The following is a 21,765-nucleotide window of genomic DNA, read 5'->3' as shown; positions in this document are numbered from 1 at the left end:
TGTTCTTTGATTACGAATTACGGTCGAGTTTCTAAGAATGGGCGATCACTAGTTATTATAAAATTACGTACCATCGATACAATAATAAAATCTTTAACGACATAACGTATGTATAAAAAACAAAGCAACAGTGGTTAAAAGGCATGCGTCAACGTATTAGCATAATTATTTTAAAAGCTAATTTGTTTAATGATACAGTTTTGAATAGTGAAAACTATTTGGATACGTTCCCAATTCGAAAATACAAGAAATTAAAACGATTGTTTCTTCTCGAATTCAAACAAAATTAAAATGGAAAAAAAACATTAACGAATATGCAGCAGCAATATTTAGTATTATTTTTCCTTATTGCTAAGGCGAGACACTTTCTGAATGTATTCGAAGGAATTGCAGTTTGCTGAGTCTTTACGATTTTCCTAGGCAAATAATAAACAGGCGGCGTACACAATTCACCTGTGACATTAAACAAAAACGAAGGAAAAAAGTATTCAAAACAGATCAATGATCTGTCAATATTCACGATGTTTTTTAGGATTTCCCTCCTGTCCGTAATTACATTGGAGGCTTCTAAACGATTACGGCAACGAGAGCGGCTGAATAAATTGTTTGCGAGAGAGGCTTCTTTTTTCATTTACTCTTTTGTTGAGGGATGATTTACGTTGTCGGGACGTATCGGGTTTCCTACGCCTTGTAAACGAAGACGGGGTGGCACGTCCCCGCACCTCGCACGCCCGGCGCGTTTTAATTGTTCCGAGATTTTATACACAACCTTGTGCCGCGTGGCCTCACTTCAACTTGAAACCGAGTGGAGGATTATGAAATTCAGACGTAATAAGATTCCACGAGTGTCTATTAAAATTGTCAGTATATTTAACAGCAAAAAATATATGTTTGCATGTGACATAGTCTGATAGTGTTTTTTTAAGGCGAAATGTAGCCATGACAGTTAATTAACAGTTAATTTTCGGAATATTGTGATTATTTTTTCATCATTTAAAACTAAACATTTGGTGTAGTAAAGCTATTAGCGAGGACACTGGACCATTATACATTTATTGGTATTAGATCCCTAAATTACAACATTAAGAAAATTCAAACAAAGAAAACACAACAATGAAATTTTTTCCCGAATCGTAACAGATGAAAGAGGTCCGTACGTATCCCATTTATTCAATAAAGGTACTCTGTAAACTATGGAATTGAAGCGGCTGTCCCCGCGGAGTTGAAGACGTTATTCTATTACTGAGCCTCTTTTGAGAGAAGAACAATGGTCCTCAATTAAAGGCGCCCTTTGCTACTCGAGGCGCGTGTGTGCAGGCCGGCGTTATGCCCATTTGTCAATTGATTCTCGATATAATGAAGGGTACATGGTAACATCGCAGCACGGCTGTCAGAGGCGGCTCCGACGGCCAACGCAGCGGTGTGGGTGAGGTGGTCGAGGGCCGTTGCGTACGCAGCCGCGCTACTCGCATCGTCTCGTTCCCACGGCTGCGCTCAGCTATCACGTCTCGCTTTGAAGCCTACGGTTGCGTGCTTTTTGATAACGTCCCGCATCTGTGTGCGACTTGTTTATATTGCTCTCAAAGCCACTTTAAATTGATTAATACTAATTTTTACACCCTTGCTTTTTATATTAGCTTTGATATCTATTACCATATGTAATATATTTGGTTAAAAGAAGTAACATTTAATAATTAGGTCTCGACAATGTAGTAAATATGATAAGTTGATTACATAACGTTTTTAATAATTACCTCTCGTATTTAATTAGGCACTGTAATATAAGAGCAAAGAATGTAAAAGAAATGTAATAAAGAAAAGCGAGTAACCTTGAGCATACGCGCGACGCGCGATATTAAATGGATTCTATTAGCAATCTCTAATGAAAAGCGAGAAAATCCGAGTGCTTGTGAAAACACCTTAAGAGAGTTTTCCACAACTCACCAACACCGATTCACTGGGCCGTAGTCACGCAAATTTTCACGCACACACGTCGCCTGAACAAAGTAAGCTCCTGAAAACTGAAGGCGCAAGCGTGAATCGTGGTGCTGTCCCGCTCGCACGTAGCCCCCCGTCCTATTTCAACAGGTTTCGCCTTTCAGCGGTTGCAGCGAGGAGCGCGTGTCTAGTAGCAAAGCACAAACAGTTCGGTGAACACACGTCGTACTCTAGTACCAGAAACACAGTTTCACTGACAGTTCCAACACTAGCCGACACACGCGGCCGTCCGAAAACATCGACTTGCCGCGCTTTCCTCTTTATATAACTATTTATTAATACGTCAAACGTAAGCGTGCGTTTAACTACCGCGATATAACGTTATGAAAATTCAACACGTTCGCGAAATCTCACGTGGATACAATGGGAGCTGTTACTAGTAATTGAATTGTGCCAAAAACAATAGTATTTACCCTCAATTTACTATGAAATCGTGCTACTGTGTATAATAGTGAATTGATATGATAAAATATAAAGGGTGTTGAAAATCGACACGATGTAAATCTCTATTCTTCAATGTTTACCTCTTCAGTGTTGTGAATACAGAATAAAATGTTTTAGTTTAGTGTAGAACAATGTAGTTATCGGACTAGAGTAGACTAAAATAGTTTTTGATCAACCATGGTTGTGATAAATAAACATAATGCATACAATTCTGTCCCATCCAATGCATGTGGATAGACTTTATCAATAAAAACGGTTGTTACATCAAAAGTTGTGAGTTAACTAGAACGAAGTTAGTATATTTATACAATCTGTATTATAAAGTTACGTGTACCTTATTCAGTGTTCATGTTTTATTGACACAGACTCTTGAAACTTTTTTCATTTTTCATAAGGTTGTGAATTTTGCAATAAACGGACTTAAAACTTGCCAACAATCAAGTGTTCTTTTGGATTCTCTCTGAAGTGTTATAATGGAATTACCAGGACTTACATACCCCAATTGAGGATCATCGAATATGGTTCAAGAATCAAGGTAGGTAAATATTTTCTTACATACAACTTTGCGGATAAACATATATTTAATTTTAACAATGTAAAATTTATAATAGAATTCTAAACTAAAGTTAACATTTAATGATAGTGTAATATCTCACTCTTTTTTAAATATGTATGAATTGTATATAATCATTCATATTATTTACCGTAACAAAGGACGTACATTGTACTAAAATTTGTTTTATTATTTAATTGTTTTTATAAAACTGCTTGTAATAATAAAAAGGGACGTCGAAAAAAAAACAGAAGAAATATCAGTCAATTTAAAAGAACTCATTGACCCAATTAACGATAAATCGTTAATTGGAATTTTCTCAACGAAAGTCACAACGAAGCAATTCAAAGAAAATGGGTAACTTACGTTCTAAAACGGAATAATGAAGAATAAACAAAGAACTTCAAAAATCGTCCTTTTACAGTAAAAGATAATGTATCTACTTATCATTTACATAAAAACAATTTCTTAAAGATTTTCTTTGTTTTAATCTGTTTATGAAAATGGTAGTTTAAATAACTAATATTTTTTTATTTAAATGTTTCAACGGTGTAAAACATATTGTTAGTGTAAATTTAAATATTTTTAAAATGTCATATAAGTATTTTAATTCAGAATTAATTGTTTTATTTTTTTATTTTACAACATAATTTGACTACGGATGGAAAACCAATTCTTCTGACATTTGTTAATCAAATAAAAATGTCGTATAATGTCGTGTTATTTTGCAATTATATGGTAGTATCATATGCATTTATTTAAATATAATATTTTTACAAAATTGTTATAAAAAACAATTTATAATAGGGACAGAAATATCCTCACTACTATTAGTAATACTAGAACTATTATTATGCAGTTCAAATCAATAATAGTTTAATACTAGGTAGACTAAATTAAAGTAATTTTTCTGAAACACATTATCATCTAACGACTTTTAAGTGTTACGATTTTTGAAATGTCATTAGTTTGCGTGACGAAAATGTTTTCCAGTTTAATAAATAAAATCCCAAAATTCGGAAAATATATTTATTAAGCACATTGTGTTCTATTGCTGTTATAAAATTATTAATTATTGTTTTAAAATGTCATGACTAAATTTATTTTTAAACTTTACTAAATTAGAAAATAAATATTATAAAAGAGTAGTATTCGATTTACTTTTTATTTAAAAATTGTAATGCAAATGACAACACTGGGGAAATTTACTACAAAAAAGTCCTTCGAAGGCAACATAAAACACCTCACTTTTGTGCTCCGAACGCTCTCTCTAGAAGTATACGTCTAACTTTCAATAGGATTTTTTTAAAATATAATAGTATTGTAAAATAGTAGTTCGGGTAATCCTAATTAAGGTTAATCAACAACTAACAATCGATACATTGAGTTAGAAACTGCGCTTCAGTATATCTTCTTTTTTTTAATCCAATAGAAGTAAAAAGTCCCTTGCAATTGACATATTTAAATGCAAAGTTCAGCGGCAGCACCAAGATTCAGATTATCCATTTAAAGTATTCTTTAGATTGAAATTCTATAAGTGGGCAGCTTTTGTATTAAACTGTAGTCGGACCGGAATAAAATCAATATGGCCGCCGGTAAGGTCGACTTAGCATTTCCGACACAACTTTTGAACTGTAATTTTAGTTTTCTTAGTGCCGCTGACAGCTGCACATTTCTAATATCGAACCATATTTTTCTTGACCTTTTTTTGTTCAAAGAAAAACTTTTAGAGTTATACCTATGCCGTAAAGCAATTTCGTTTTCAAATTAAGTAGTATTATAGTACTGTCATTAAATATTCTATTTTTCATTAAGTATTCGGTTATTCTTGTAAATTAAATTGACTCTTCTTAATAACTAGTAGTATTTTTGTTGTGAAATATATCACTGTTTCTTAAGCTGTCTATTTAAAAAAGAATTTAGCAACAATCAAAAATAAGTATGGTTAATGAGATGAAACGTTTTTGCGCACATTGTAGCGTATAAAGAGAGTTGTTAAAATTAGTGATGGCCAATAAAGCGTCGAGAGCGGAACACCTTAAATCATTCCGCAGTAAATTATAACCGCGTTGAGGCTTCCACTGCTTTGTAAATACCACGCGCCAAAACTTTATTGAAGTGGAACAACAAAAAACCTCGTATCCAATGCTGCTCTTGCGACGCACTTTCAAATCAATACATAGTATAAAACAAAGTCGCTTTCGCTGTATGTCCGTATGTATGCTTAGATCTTTAAAACTACGCAACGGATTTTGACGCGGTTTTTTTTTAATAGATAGAGTGATTCTTAAGGAAGGTTTGTATGTATAATAAATGCATAATATAGTAGAGAAACACTGATAAATTTAAAGGTTTCTAATGTGAACGCTGTGAACGTTGTGTATAAGGACATTCTGTAGTAGGTATATTTTGCATTGCACCCGTGCGAAGCCGGGGCGGGTCGCTAGTGTTTAATAAACTTCGAATTGCTGAAAGTGTATAATGAATAATTTTAATAGTTTACAGTTTTGGAACAAGTCAATAAATGATATTTTTTTAAAATTATGAATTCAATCAGTATTAGAAATTAATATTATTTAATTTTATGTTGTTTCGTAAAATAATAATATTATTTAATAAGTAAATAAGTCGTTGATTAGAAGTAATTTGCGTAAACGAATTGCCTCTCATCTCAACATATTGGTTAGTAGTTTTCTTCTATATTGAATGTCATTTAGGAATTAGATCAGACTACTAATAACTATTAAATAAGTTGTTTTGTTACCAAGTTCTTTATTTTTTAGCATGCACATTGACTTTTATGATTTTTTTTATAGTATACGGTTCGTAAACTATTATTGTTTGATGTTATCGTCATTAGTAGACAATTATTATCGAAGCGCATTCGAAATTTGTCATCGTAACAAATATTTTAGTGTGTGTGAGTTGAGTTGTCGATGAGCCAACTCCTGGCGAGCAATGCGCGAGGTATTGCCAAGGCGGATTCTATTGTAATGATACAACTCTCGACCTTCTATTGTCTCCCAGACGTGGACTTCTCTCTAAGAATCGTAAACAATTATAGGTACACAAAAATAATGAACTGACATCCCATAATTTTGAATGACAAACACTATTAGTTATTATCTGAGTGATGCGTAAATTTATAGCTACAATGTGGTCTAGTGATGTTCGTACTTATGAAAGTGTATTTGAATCATATAGTTATGTAACTATATTCTTTTAGATACTGGATGAGTTTTGTAGACTATTATATACACATTTAAGGTACCTATATTACTGCTCAAAGAGAGATTACGATGGCGATTAAGAAAAGGATTTCTGTACAAAGGTTGAACGTTATTGTAAGTTATTTAAATGTTAGTACAGCACTGCATATAGGTTTATATTCTGACTAGCAGTTGTCCGCGACTACTGCATGGAATTTAAAAAAAATCTATTAATAGAATATGTCACCCGGGGATAGTATAGCTTCCTATGAGTGAAAGAATTTTTCAAATCAGTTCAGTATTTTCGGAGCCTATCCAATGCAAACAGTCAATCAAATCTTTCATCTTTAGAATATTAGTATAAAGTAACATCGATAGTAATAGATTTAAAAAAACTAGTTTTACAATTGACTTTCTACAGAACATACGGTTGAAAATATTGAAGTCATTCACATGTGATAATATTATTTTTACTTTTTGTGACTGTCACTAATCTTTGATAGAAAATAGCAGAGCAATTATGTTCTGTAAATTTAACCATGAACAAAAATGGATGGAACTGAACAAAAAAATGTTAAGAAAATAACACTTCGTCAAAGTAAATGAAATGCGAAAAGTTATTCATTTCTTATTCAGAACGCGTTAGTCAAGGCCGGTGTCGTGGAAAAAAAATCAGTATTCCCAACGAAAATAGAAACGGTGGCCAGATACGTCGCGCGTTATCTGCCGCTGTCGTGTCGTGCACCGCTTCCGTCACCTACCATCTGCGAAAATACAAAACGTTTCATAGGGTTGCTACTTCAAAAGGTGCATTTAAATAAACTAAAAAATATATAATATATTCTAATTCGCGCATTGTATCTTTTTAAATTCACGTCTTTATACCACAATTTCTTTTTGGAACAGCCGATAACCCCTTATTCGCACGGGCGCTTTTTTAACACCGCATTAAAACTCGGCGTGGGCGGCTCTCGACTAACGCTTTATAACGTTTAACTCTTGTTCTGTTCAAGCAGCGCTCAAAATGCACCACTGCATGATAAAAAAGCTTCGCGTTGTATAATCGCTGCCGTATTGAAGAGATACATGGAAGTTCATAAGTTCTGTTTGAACGTTTTTTGAACGCGCGATAAAAAAACAATTGTGCGTATAAGGGATGAGTTGATAAGATTTAGTAGTATCGATTAGATTTCTTAGTTTTAATATGATAAAATAATCGATTTCTTGCAACATTATATTAGTAATGCGTATCACTTTCTTTACCATTGTTTACTTTTTAATTTTGTTGTTTATGTAACTATAAAAAAGACGTAAGAGTAAAAAATATTCGCATTATCGCGGAGCATTACAATCAGTTTTGGATCATTAGAGCGCCGCTATGGTCTATACTCCCGCCTCGGTCGCATATGTTGGAAAAATCTTGTACATTTTTCCAACATATGCGAGGTTGTTACATTTTATTCCAGCCTTTGAATATTACATTTTTATTAAACTTAATTGTAATATAAATTTTGTTATGTTATGTTGGAAAATTTTGTCTAACTGTTAAAAATAAAAATTATTTTAATTTGGGGAGAAAAAACCAACGTAATAACGCACTGACATAGTGTTTGTTAAATTAAAAGAGATGTAAATAAAGTCTTTTTACATCTCTTAAAAATTTTCAAAGATGTTGGTAAACACTTTTCGTATAAGTGAATTTTAAAATTAAATCACTCAAAATGTGAACTTCTCTAAGTTATTTTTACGGACATAGATATTTTCACACTTAAGTAATTAATAAATACGTTAGTAACGTATATATTGCTGGGATCTTAAATAAATAAATAATAAGAAGTATAGTGGAAGTCGATACTTTTATAAGCTATATCGATAATGTTGATGGCCATTATTCTTCCTTCCTCCATCTTAAACGTTTTACCGCCTGTGTAGAGCCTATTTGGAGCATCTGAAGGCATTTCAAGAACAGAGTTACGATAATGTGTTTTGGATGTGCTTTGAGCCGTTGATTTTGTTAAAAGAAAAGATCACGATATTGAACCTGATCCCGTCACAAATACTTGAGCAACTTTTCCCGTGTGATAGAACGACGTCTGAGAATTTTAAAGCAAGTATCTTATTTGTTAGTATGCATGTTTGTTCATTCGATTGTGGCTCGACAGATTTTGAAGTGTGTGATCGCCTTTAGCCTAAAAGCTTTTCAAATTTTGAATGTGCATTGTCTGGTTTCGTATACCCCACGTTGATTAAGGGACAAAAACGGTCGGAACTTTGTTTTTGTTATCAATAATTCAGAACTAGTTTTTTAAACACAGTCAATGGTTACCTTGTCAGTTATGTGATGACTTCCTGATTGTATCCTTGCTTACACGTGTTGATATTTAACATTCAGTCAACAATTTGGCCAAATGATATTGGCACGATATAGTCGTTCAAATTATTTTCACAAGATTCGAGCCAAGGAGTAAAATTTATTCAAATTATTCTAAATACATTGAAGACTTAATGTTACACAATTAGTGAAAATTAATACGACCCGTGCTGTATTCATAACTTACATACAAAGTCATATGAACAGCGTTACGTGACAACTGACACATTTTCTTTGGAACGCATTTACAATTGTTGTTTTTGCTCGACGATGAATGATGATTTTTGACAGTTTATTTTGTGCAATTTTTTCTAAGTGAAACCGCAGCAGTGATACTTTTCATAGAGTGTGATTTATAAACTAAAGCAATGATGCAATTAAACAAACATCACCCAATTTAGTTCATAATATGACAATAGAATTAAAGCTTTGAGTTCTACGAGTATGCAATAAAAAAAATTGAAAAGAAAATTTTAGGGTTCTGTACCTCGTATGGGAAAAACGGAACCCTTATAGGATCACTTTGTTATCTGTTCGTCTGTATGTCTGCCTAGAATTTTTTTCTCAGGAGCACGTGGAGGTATGAGGCATTTATTTGATGGAAACTCTAATTTTTGTAGTATCCAAAACTCTGTTTTAACCCGTAGGCCGCCGGTGATGATATTATGGTGTAAACATAACAAAAGAGTATATTTTACCCTTAAATATCACCAAACTAGCTTTCGGTATAAGTGCTTTGTTATTTAATTGTTAAGATCGCATTTCGGAAGCCGACGCATAATCATATTTCCATAATCATGATTTCTGGTAATGTTTAATATCAGCGTGCGAGTTCAAACTTAAACCTAAGCAATTGAAAAACTGCTTAAGTTTTTTATGATTAGGCTGTCTAATTTTAATTACAATTCAGTCAATGGTACTACGAATATAGAACACTTTATAAATTAAGGACATGTTAGATAATTAAAAGAGGGAATGACGTATGTGAGATCAAACGACGCAAATTACTCATTATCTGTAACAAATACTTTTAATTAATCACCGTAGTAATTAAAACAAGTAAATAATTGATTGTCCACATGATTACACAAATTAATTAGTTACGTGATTTTGTACATCCATAGATTGCAACTGACAGATTAAACTTGTGTCGCTAAACTGACAATATGTAAGTACATACAAACATAAAGTTAAGTTTTGACAAACAACTTGATAGAATAATCTTACTAATATTATAAATGCGAATGTTTAGCTGGATGGATGGATGTATGGATGTTTGTTTGAAGGTATCTCCGAAACGGCTCAACGGATCTTGGTGAAATTTGGCACAGATGTAGAACATAGTCTGGAAGAACACATAGGATACTTATTAGCTTTTATTCCATATTATTTTTTAATTCTACGCAGACGGAGTAGCGGGTGGTAACTAGTCATAGTATATTAGGCGATCAAAAGTAATGTACTTACTACTTCAAAACTATTTAAATATGAATCTGACCTATTGATAATTAAGCTCAAGATAAACAACTTTCACGTGAAAAAATGTCCGTAAGTTAAATATGTAAGTGGCCTTCTCATATCGTTGCTTTACTAAGTTGACGCAATGCAGCGCTCAGTGGCCCCTTATATTTTTCGTTTTCATCGCATAACTTGAAACGTTTGTAAAACGTAACCGAGTTTCGCGCTCGTAAAACTATTTTACGGCTCACGGCGGAAATTGTTACGAGTTTTCGACTTTTACACCTTCAACAAATCCAATCGGATATCTTAGTTTGGGTTTTTGTGAATGCTTTCGTTGTAATGTGCCAGCTATAAATTTATGATTTATCGTTTACGTTTTTAGCTTGGTAATTATTTTATTTATATCCATTCTAACATTCATTTCAAGTGTTATCTTAAACAACTAAATCATACTTTTCTGTGCGTCGACTTCTCTGTTGATTGAAGGTAGGCACTTCACTATTTTAGCGAATTCAGGTGGCGTTTCGTCCTCATATTTAAAACTATTTACTAGTTTAGTTTATTTGGTAACGAAGAAGATTGATTTTACTATATATCTATCTAGAAGTTTCCAGATAATACTTGAATTAATCTATACTAATGTTATAAATCTTTCCTGATTTGTATTTTTTATGTCACGGATAAACTCAATAAGTACTGCATCAATTTCAAAAATATTTTTCCCTTTAGAAATCCACATTATCACTGAGTAACATAAACTGTATTTATTAAGTACTAGATTTTTTTTTACTTCGTGCGGACGAAGGCTCGCGTAAAAGCTAGTTTTTTTAATGATGGCAGAAACTTTGTGGGAAACTTCACTAGGTATCTTTATATATGTTGTTACGACAAAAAAAACAAATTATATTCTTATAGATACAAATTATACAATTACTAAACGATTCGCTTGCCAAAACAATAGAAATATTTGAATTTCATTGTTTAGATTATTTGGCGTGAAAGATTATAACGGATCCCTAAAATTAAATGTTTCTAGCACTACACATAAATCGTAGGTGTCAAATAAATATACAGTAATAAGTTGCCAGTAATAAAAATATAAAAACAATCGAAAATAGCTCGTATTAATAAGATTAACTAACAATTTTAAAATACTTTCTACTTATAAAGACAGTTTGTCATATATTCGTCAACTTATGTTTTTCCTTTGCTATAAATCAAGCTGCAACCATATCCCTGCCTGCCAGTGTTAGTAATTTATATCGACGACTCCAACGCAGTTTGACGTTTCCTGATTTATGAGTAAAAATACCCATACTAACACACACACGCATTCACACTTACGCATGTTATTCACGAAACTTTTATTTGTGCCAGGGCTAATCGCAATACTAATGGTACGGACGATTAACTGACTTGTTTTTGTGTTTATTTTTTGACATAAATTATTTTATTGAAATAAAACTGTTTAAGGAGGTAGTTCATTCTCAAAATAAGATAATAGTAGCAATGGATAAAGGTATTCTAACCTGTATTGTGTAGTTAATAAAATTTTATGTTGCATGCACACAAAGGCTACGTACATTGTTACGTTAGGAAGTTAGAATTGTTCGTTCTAACTGAATAAGAATTCACAAGTCAACTGTTTTTTGTTACCGCTGCAGTAAATTTTTACTTTGATAAAATGCCTTAAGAATATAAAGTTTATGAGATTCAGGTTTATGAGATAGGGCGAAAGATTTAGGTTTCTATGTTAAATATTTTAATTTTCACATCTCAATCTTAATCTGCTACTATTTAACAAATTGTTTAACTAATTTGCTTTGATAAATTGTTACTACTATATAAATTTGGTCCTAATATTCCAAATTTTTCTTCGTAATAATTTTTACTAATAATTTTAAGCATAATAACGAGAAGAATGTCGGCTCAGCGTAAAAAGTGATAATCTTGCTCCAATCAATGTCAAATAAATCCACGATCTTTTTACATAAAAAAATAAAGTCCAAGCGAATTCCTTAAATACATATAGAAGGGAAAAATCCGCTGGGGCAAGGAGAAAATATAACAATGGAGTGAAGAGATTTGAAGGGAGTCTCTCCCGCCCCAGTTCCCAGACGCCTTGTTTCCGCGTCGCTAATGACGAGGCGGTCGGCGCCGCAACTTACAGATATTAAAATGAGCAAACACTGGGTACCTTAAGCGACTATTGCTGTGGCCCTCGCACCTCCAATCTTGTCCTTTAGGCGGTTTTTATTTCGAGATGTTTTTTTTTTCTATTATGATTTTTATCCGACATGCAAATGAGGCTGTGAGGTGCGTACGCCTGAAATATTGAAAAGTGCCAGCCGTTTACACGCCGATTTTATTGCTGTTTTTGTATAAAATGTTTTAGTATTTCTCTTTTTTATCACATTGAATGTATGATTTTAAATGCAATTTAAAATTTAAATGTAATATTACTTCCATAAGTACAATCATTAAGAAGCCCACAGTTTGAATTCGTTCCATATTGGTGACTGAGGATTGCTGTTAAGTCAGAAGTCTAAATAATTAAAATAATGAACTCTTTTAAAGAGCAAGCACAAACTTTTCTTAAACTAGGAATATTTCAGTTTGATCAGTATTGTTTTATAGAGCATTCGCTCTACCTTCTATGGTGTCCTCAAAACATCCAACCAAATCAATAAAACTTATTCAGTGATTAAGTAACGCATACGGGACAAATTTGATTTTTACAGAAGCTTATTTTTACTGTTAATTATTAATTAATGAACATCCTTGTAGATGGATCGTAATGAAACGTCCACTTATTAAGTTGAAGGATGATAACGAGTCGGGAAAAAGTACAAGAAGGTATTAAATCTGCTACTAATGAATATTGCCTCTTGGGATTTCGGCAGATTTTCATTACAAAGGTGGCTCGAGAACTCAATATCTCAATTGGTTATATAGTCATAAAAATATAAAAATCTTTATATTCCTGTTTTTTTATTTTTATTTTTTATTTTTGTAGTTAAAGGCATTTTATTATTGAAAAATAGTAACGAAAAATTAAACTTGAAAGACCGGTCCAGAAGACCAGTGCCATACCTAGACTACGTAGAATAGAATTCGCCCGATGATGTGTATGGTAGGCCAATTCTAAGGCTCCTTTTCATCGTTTTCTAACAAGAAAAGAATGGGAAGGGGAAGTAGATTTGGTGGGGGAGGGGAAGTAAAGGATAGGAATATATTATTTCCTATACATTCATTTCTCTATCCCTGTCTTCTTGGCAACGCATCTGCAATCCTGTTGCAGATGCGTATGAGCAACAACCACTTCGCTATTTTAGCGATATTAGCTAGCTGGTTGCTCTTTTACCACCTTTTATTATATAAAAAAAACAATCAAATCTGAAATATATCTGTCAATGCTAGAATAAAACTAAACTTAAATTAATATTATATAATGCTACAGGACTTTAAAATGTAACCAATACTTAAAATTATTATGAGACAGTTTGGTTGATGAAATAGATATTATAATTTTAATCACTTCGAATACCTTTGAAACTATAGATAATGAATATACCTACATCTTGTTTTATGTATAAATATTTCATTCATAGCTTTCTATGTAAAGCCTTGTTTAATATATTTTAAATGAATTTATTTAACTAACATTCAAAAGGTCCTTTTGTTGATAAAAGTCTAGTTACTAAGACCCATTCCACTTTCTCCAGTTTCTTAATTATGAGGAAAATTTGATCTCTGTGAAATTTATTAGCAAATTAATTTGCTCGTATATACAAAAGCCATGATGAATGGTTTAATAAATATTGTATTGACGGAATTAAGATTTTCTTTACCACGTTATATCTTTTGATCTACACAGTATGAAAGTATTTATTGCAAGAGATTAATTTCAAATTAAATTACTACAGCATATAGAACAGTAATTTTACGAACCAAGGTATGTGTTAGTAATATTAAATTAGAACGAAATACGGACGACGTGTAAATCTGTATTTTTTTTATTGCAAAAGGTGGCAAACGTGCAAGAGCTCACTTGAATTCACCAAAATAGCTAAGTGACCGTTGTCGCTTGATATTTGCATGTGCAGATGCGTTGCCTACCTTTAAACAGAGGAGGGGGCGCACAGAAAGAGAATGTCTACTTCCTTTACGTCGCTCTGTCAAATCCTCCTCCCCTGCCCATCTCTTTGTTCTAACTATGCCTCCGGCACACGATTGTGTATTTTTTTATCTTGTCAGGTTCGTCCTAAAGTTTTAAAACTTAGAAACTTGTTAAGCATAACGATGATATTGTAATGAAACTTGCATAGATAGGCCGTCGGGACTGGGTCACATCTGAACCGGACGGAGAATAAATCTTAAATCGTGCGTTGGGTCACAAACCCTCATAATCAACGTAGAGTATAACTGAAGTCCCTTGTTTGTATATGTATATAATGTTGGTCCATAGTGTTGTATATGAAATCATTTCTTATGTCGATGTTGTTTTCACGTTGTTACTTCTTTGTGCAGATTTTTAATCCGAGTTGAAAATTTTTATTACTTATCTGAATGTCTGGCATCAGGCTAAAAGTTTGCATTGTGATGAAACCTTGACATCTGTTTGTATCTAGTTTGGTATATTAATGTTTTAATAAGGTTATAGATACAACCATGTGAAACAGTTATTAATAAATAAAAATCGAAAATTAATTTTCTGTTTTTTGACCCATGAAAATTTGGCGACTCACGAGGTTCTGTCGTGTAAATAAATTGTTTTAATTGAATTTCCCTACTATACAAAATTAGGACGTGCTTGTAGCCGAATGATTCAGTGGGGGGAGGTGTCGCACGAGGGGAGCGGGCGGCGGGGGGGAGGGGGTAGAGCGAATGCTAATGATTTATGTTGTTGCTCAAAGAGACATTCGTTTCATCCACCGAGACGTGATAAATGTCCATTGCGCAAACAGTCTACGATGTTGTGTACGTAATATTATCTCAGTTTTATTTACAACATATCGCATATGCTTTGTCTTTTGAATGTTGCTGTTGTGGTAGCTTAGACATTATTATTCACATAAGTGTGTGACGTTAGTTACTCATAAAATTTTTAGTGTTATAAAAACATCATCGTTAGTATGCGCCGTAATTTTTTTAATGAGTCATGCTGATAGCGGCAGGATATGAGGGCAGTTAAACGCGGCCACGTTGAGTGAAATCATAATATGTCGAATCGTAAAATCGGTAAGCCAAAAACGCGGTATCGACGAGAATGATTTATATATGTTGATAATACGGGACATTAGCCAAGCCGCGCACCGCGAATGGTGGCTGGATTAAGTAAAAAGAGTCGCCATTATTGCGCGGGAGATTTATTATCGGTGCAGCGGGGCAGCTGGTGTTCATACGCCGCCATTTTTTTTACTGTCAATAGAGCGATGTGGCTCCGCCATTGCTTCTGATTTTTGGTTCCGGTCACGTGCCGCGGTTTTAGATTAGGTACGCTAGGTGGCGTTACGTAACTTTGTGTACGCTCTGTGGTCAGGTTTTTGACCAATCGATCGTTTTTGTTTACTGTTACGTGCAGCGGTTACAATTTAAATTGTGCTTTTATATCAAACCAATGAATAATTGCGGTTTTTTTAATGAGCTGACATTATCCATCAATCTTTAGATATAATAAAATATATAAGTGTAAGGAAGAGAGAAAAGTTCTGTGAGACACATTATTGAAATGTTGCGAGCACATTATTGTGAGCGACTTTATGGAATTTGTTATTTGTATCTCTTAATTAGGTCAAAAATATAATCATCATAAGTAGATTTGAAGATTACAAAGCTGCAACAATCTTACACCCTGTCTAGCTAAAATAGAAAAGTTAACATGAATTTATAATAATCTGTTATATCATGTATAACGACAATTGTAACATAAGTAACGGTTTACGACAGTAATATATTGTTATTTAGCTCATCTGAATTTATATCGCTTCATTTAATAGTCGACGAGACCGGAGTTGCGTCGGAGGCTGAGTTTAATGATAAACAAGATGTTTTGCTCGATAACTTTGTAACAAGAAGTATACTAGGCGTTAACGCGTGCTGGTAATTGTTGTTGTTTGTGTTATAGGAAATTTGTTATTATAAACTATGGCACGGCCCAAACAAGTTAGTACAGCCTAACAAGAGAGCTGTGTACATATGTATGAGCTTATAGTCGAATTCGATGGAAATGTATGTAGTTTTATGTACACATATCACTGGCAAACAATGTAATTTATTGTTTACGGAACTTTTTTTTATATTTTCTGTGTTTTAATTGATGATATCAAAATGTCTGTTTTTAATAATTCTGTGATAGATTTTACTGATAATATAAATGCAAATGTTTAGATGGATGGATGTTTGTTTGAAGGCTGAATGGATCTTGATGAAATTTGGCACAGATGTAGAACATAGTCTGGAAGATCACATAGGCTACTTATTAAGTTTTTTTTTATTCTACAATTTCACAATAATATTATACAAGCATTCAACCAGTGATCAATTTATAAACACATAGTTTTTTGACAGTTTAATAAAATAAATTATGTGAGCCATAAACATATCAAATGGCTATAACAGTTATGGATGCTCTCGTGTGCAATCGGATGTACTTATACGGACTTAGATACAGCTATGTTGCTCGCCCCTCGTAAAATTATTGCACGACCGTCGAAAATAGGTCAATTGCCCTCCCGCAGGAGGGAGAGGGATATGCGTGCGAGGAGGATAGAAGATTTAATTCGTTCAGGTGACGTCAGGAGCGTTTTAACAGGCTCGTTTTTTTCCTTTTGCGCCAGCCATTGTTTTGGTAGGCTTCGAACATCGTACAAGAATTGTCTCATCTCTAATCAACTGCTTTTATTCGAGCGCCGCTGTTTTGAATCGGTAATGTGTCTCTTTCATTACATTTATCTCAGGCGATGTTTTGTTTTTTTTTTGTTTTTTCTCCTCGTGTTTTCATATTTGACTCGAGGCACTATAAGTCTGCGCGGATGAACTTTGAAAAGGAAATAAGCAAGATGAAACGGGTGACGTCACTTTGAAGTCGGCCTTTATATTTGTTTTATTAATCAACGTTCGAATTTTATGAAGGTTTTGTTTTCGTTGATTATATAGATTTCATAACAACTCAAGCCTACTGGATGGTGGTCGCTTTAAATCTAATTTCATTTTGGAAAGATACTGCGTTTCAGAAATAGTTAACTTATTTTGAAACATACACGTGATGTCAAATTAAAGATTATATGTCATATACAATGAAAAATAATTTGAAAGTTAGAAAAAGAGGAGAGAGCTGTGCAAAATAGAAATTCCATATGTCATTGTCTACCCTTCAGCAAGAGTGAATACGAATTAAAAATGTACTTTAGTTTGCGACGGGTTTTTTTTTATACTGAATTCTGTTTCGTTAAATACAATCTTTTGTTAAAATAATCTCCTTATAATTTGGATTTATTGAACTTATTTGTAGCATTTGGTATTTAGTTTAACAAGTGTCGAGAGCATCTAATTTCACCACAATAATTGGAATAGGCTTCCCAATAATTATTAATGTCTAATTAAAGTTTGCGGCAAAGGGTGCGGCTGTTCAGGCCTTTAGGCTTTTGAAAGGCAACCGACTGCGTGATTAGCGGGTGCGTACTTCGTACCCAGAACAATTAAACTACGTATAACATTCGTTTGTTCGATGTGCTATTAAATAGGAAACCTTTTGTAAAACAATTTCAATATATAATGCAAACCACATTATTATAACAGCTTTGTACTCTTTTTGAAGGAAATTGCGCTAACGGATATTCGTCTCAGAAATCTACGATTTGTCAGTCTTTTCAGTATTGGTTTCTTAAAACAACTATTGTTTGTTTAAACGTTTTAAACATTACTTACATAAAAACGGCTCTTGCAAATAAAAGTAACTTAGTATTATTAGGAAGGTCGCACGCGGCGGCAAGCTCGTAATATAAGTAAGAAAATATAGGCCATAAATTGTGAGCTTTCGTGTGTCGGCTGCAAGTTTGTCTTCCTGCTGCAGATTTCTCTGCGCCTGTTATAAATTCCAGTTATCTAAGAAAGCTTTTTCTTAAAATTTAATTCTGTTCTATAAATTTAATATAAATTAGAAAATGTTAAAAAAATTACAACGAACCTTCGTCGTTATATTTTTTTTTGTATTCGTGGTCAAAATTTTGTAATTTTGGTCATTGTTACATGAGCTTGAGGTTTTCAAGATTCACATAGTTCACATAGAACGACTTCAGTACACTATTTCACATATTAATCTGATTCTTAATTTATAGTATGAGATGTAGATATATATACTTATTTGAAGATATAAATACTATGTTAATTCTTCTACTGAAAGCTGTTCTACACAAACTGTCGTTTAATTCACGTTGTATCAAAGTTCTCATACTTTATGTGTGTTAGAGTCAGTTTGCCGATGCCAAACCAATTCCAAAGAAGTACCATCTATCCGGCGCGACCCGGAGTTCCCTTGCAGATCCCTCCAAGAGGAAATGGAACTTTCTGCTTTGATAAAGTTTTAATATATTCTTCGGCAAGTTGTCGACTTGTCTCGCTTACGTTATGACGGATACGAGTGTGCTTTTCTTTTAATATTTTCACGTTCATTATTCGGTTTCATTTCAAATAAGACTATGGGCATTTGTATGCTTTTTCAGAAATGTGTTTTTCGAATATACCAAAGGTTTTTATTCCTAAAATTTATGTTTGAGCTTTAAGTTGTTAAAGATAGACTATATTGTACAGCTTGTCTAGCCAGTCTGAATGTCTACATGTGACATTACTTTGCCCCTTGCGCCTGTTTGTCCACGAGACAAACAATACTTCAGCATCTAAACGAGGGCAATCCCTCTATCTGTCCCTGTCACTCAGCTGTCTAATCCCCCATCTCTCTTCCACACACGACCTGTAATCTCTACTCCCGCCCGCTGCCCCAATGATATTTGTATCCGATTATAATTAAACTCATGTCCTCCTTCTTTGAAATGTCAAGCTGTCTTTAATTAAAGACCGTGTTTAATTATAGAATCGTATAGGCGATCGTTGGAAAACAAAATTTTTGAAACGTAACGTACCTATAAAGATCAGCACAATATAATGTTTTACAATACGTTATTCGAACTATTTTCCCTTTGTAATGGACACTGACTAATGCCTGGATCAGAACTTCAGATCGCCTCCGGGATCCCGCTTTATTAATAAAGCGAGCGTTATATTAAGTAAGTTGAGAAGTAATAAATAGTAACTATGTTTCACCAAAAGGTTATACAATCATAACACAATGTTTATTAACTTTTTTTAATAGTAGTATTATCTTATTTCTAATTAAGTGAGCATAATTTAAAACATCCTTTACGTGGAGTATAAAAAACACAAAGGTAAACACAAAAGATGGCGCCATCGATATTCAGTAATCTTTCCTCTATTATCTGTACCTACTTTCGATAAACGTTCCGCCGCGGTCGGAGCACAAACAACGCAGAGCTTGGCGAAAACAACATAATTTATCAAGAGGGTAGAAATGCTAGCAACTCTTTCGAGAAAACTCGGGCAATAAAAGCTGTTACGTTGCCGCGAATTCTATATTCCAATATGGCGGATACTGGCGAATGCGCACCCATTTAGTTACAAACGACATTAGCGGTTTAGTGGACAAAGACATGAAATTATTGCTTTTAAAAATATTTAATACCTAAAAATTGTAAGAATATTTTACATGCATTTTACATTATTGACATGATAATAAAATAGTTGGTTTTACAACTAAAAAAACGAAAGGGGTGACAAAGATTCAAGCAAAGACAGTGACAAACGAATTCAGACGATTTATTTTATCTTTTCCCTTGTTTTTTTTGTTTGTACGATGCTAATACTTTTAGTAAATTTTCGTATCATCCTCTTAATGTTAAGTCATCATTGATATTATATTTTTTTGTAGGTTGTTATTTAATTAATTTAAATTCCAATTCTGCTATAAAGTGATAGGCGTTATGAAGACGTTTTATGAGACTGAACTAAAAAGATAGATTTGTGTCCTTTGTTCGCAAAACAATGCGATAAACCAAAGTCGTCTCGGTTATAAGACATTGTGCGTCAGTGCTAACGCCCTCGGGATTCCATGACATAGAAATGTCACAAGGGGATAAGACAAGACATTGCTGAGTCAAGTTCGTACCGTCTTCGTATAAGGGTTGGTTCACATAAACGTTTTGCAGTCATTTTCTGACACATTTGCGATCCTCAAATGGTTACTTGAACAGTTTTAATTTTTTTATGACGATCCAGTTTGTTTTTTGAGTCAAAGCAAGCAAGAAACTATAATTTCTCATTATTCCCTTTTCTACTTGGTTGTATTTTAATATAAAGATAAAAAGTGAACATTTAGCTTACAAACGTGGTTGATTCATTCACAATAACAACATTTGTATTTTTATCGTGCGCATAAAACGACATCGCAAATGTCATTTCGCGGAATTTCAAAAGGTTCCATTATCATAATTCTAACAGGGGTAAGAACAAAAAGCCACCAATGTTTGCTTATAATAGGAACAATGGTTTCGTTTCACGTATGAATGTTTTAGTAACGAAGGACATTTCGCGCCGCTCTACAGCATAACTAAATTTGTTGACTTTTTCGCGCTTTTTGGTTTTAAATTAACTACTATAAAAGAAATCTGCGATAGAAATACTTTAGGATTACAATGCATTTTTTCAGCTTGTCTTGTATAAAAGTAATTTTACATTCTATCACAGGAGCGTATTCTACTTTCAGGTTACTATTTTGAAATGTAGATGTAAATATTTAAAAGGCGTTGAAACGACGTTGAGATCTTTGTAGTAGCTACTTTTTTAAAGTAAATTGTTGAGCAAAAGGAAAAGGGTTCTGTAATCCCTCGCGGGCAGACTTGCGATAGGCTCACGACGACGGACATTTTTATCTTTAATAGCCCTTGACACTCAGTTTGTTTTTAAAGTATATTTGATAAAATTGTTATGATAGGAGTCATTGAAAAGCCTTTTTAAATTTCTTGCGTTTTTAGTGAAACCGTTGTGTTCAGTTGAATTCGTGCATTCGTAGATTACTAAAATTTTAATGTTCTGTAACTACTTATTATTTATTATATACATAAACATACAAAACTATCATTTCGTGATCAATTTCATTCGTTCGTTCGTCGTCAGCTAATATTATGTCCCCACCGAAAGTCTAGGAGCCTACCCTAGTCAACCACGCAGGCGAGCTGACGGCCCTGTACGAGTTAGTTGACTTAGTACTAATCTGTGAATTTCTTTGCCGATATGTGCAGGTTGTATACGATATTTTCCTTAACTGTAAAAACGTCAAAACAAAGCTTAGTATTTTATGTTATACTTAATATTACAGTTTATCATATTTTATAATAAATAGAAAGGGTTGTTAAAGAAATGGGGTCACCTTTTCTGTTCGCAGGTAAATAAATTAACGTATTTCTGTTCGGAGTCTCAAGGTGCGCTTACTAATGTATTGTGATTAAAACAAACGGAGTGAGTTTTGTAACGAGGGCGTTTAAATTAGAATATTTCGTAGACGACGCGGACGGTCAGGTTATTAGGGACGGCTTACAAAGTTATGATCCGACGCCCAAAGGAAGACGCGGATTTATCTGGTACGGATTTGATTTGTT

General features: G+C 33.4%; 1 protein-coding gene across 2 annotated transcripts in view; it reads left to right on the top strand.

Moving 5' to 3' along the window:
- Positions 1–2,142: 2,142 nt before the first annotated feature.
- LOC106721645 (uncharacterized protein PB18E9.04c) overlaps positions 2,143–21,765 on the top strand; it is a 181,813-nt gene continuing 162,190 nt past the window's right edge. For both annotated transcript variants that reach the window (XM_014516650.2, XM_045681944.1), the window contains exon 1: positions 2,143–2,977. The gene's annotated coding sequence lies outside the window, so the exon portion shown is untranslated. The remainder of the gene's footprint in view (positions 2,978–21,765) is intronic.

Source organism: Papilio machaon, chromosome 17, assembly GCF_912999745.1.
Source record: "Papilio machaon chromosome 17, ilPapMach1.1, whole genome shotgun sequence".
In the NCBI taxonomy this organism is placed as follows: Eukaryota; Metazoa; Arthropoda; class Insecta; order Lepidoptera; family Papilionidae; genus Papilio; species Papilio machaon.
This window is presented reverse-complemented; position numbering and strand designations above follow the sequence as displayed.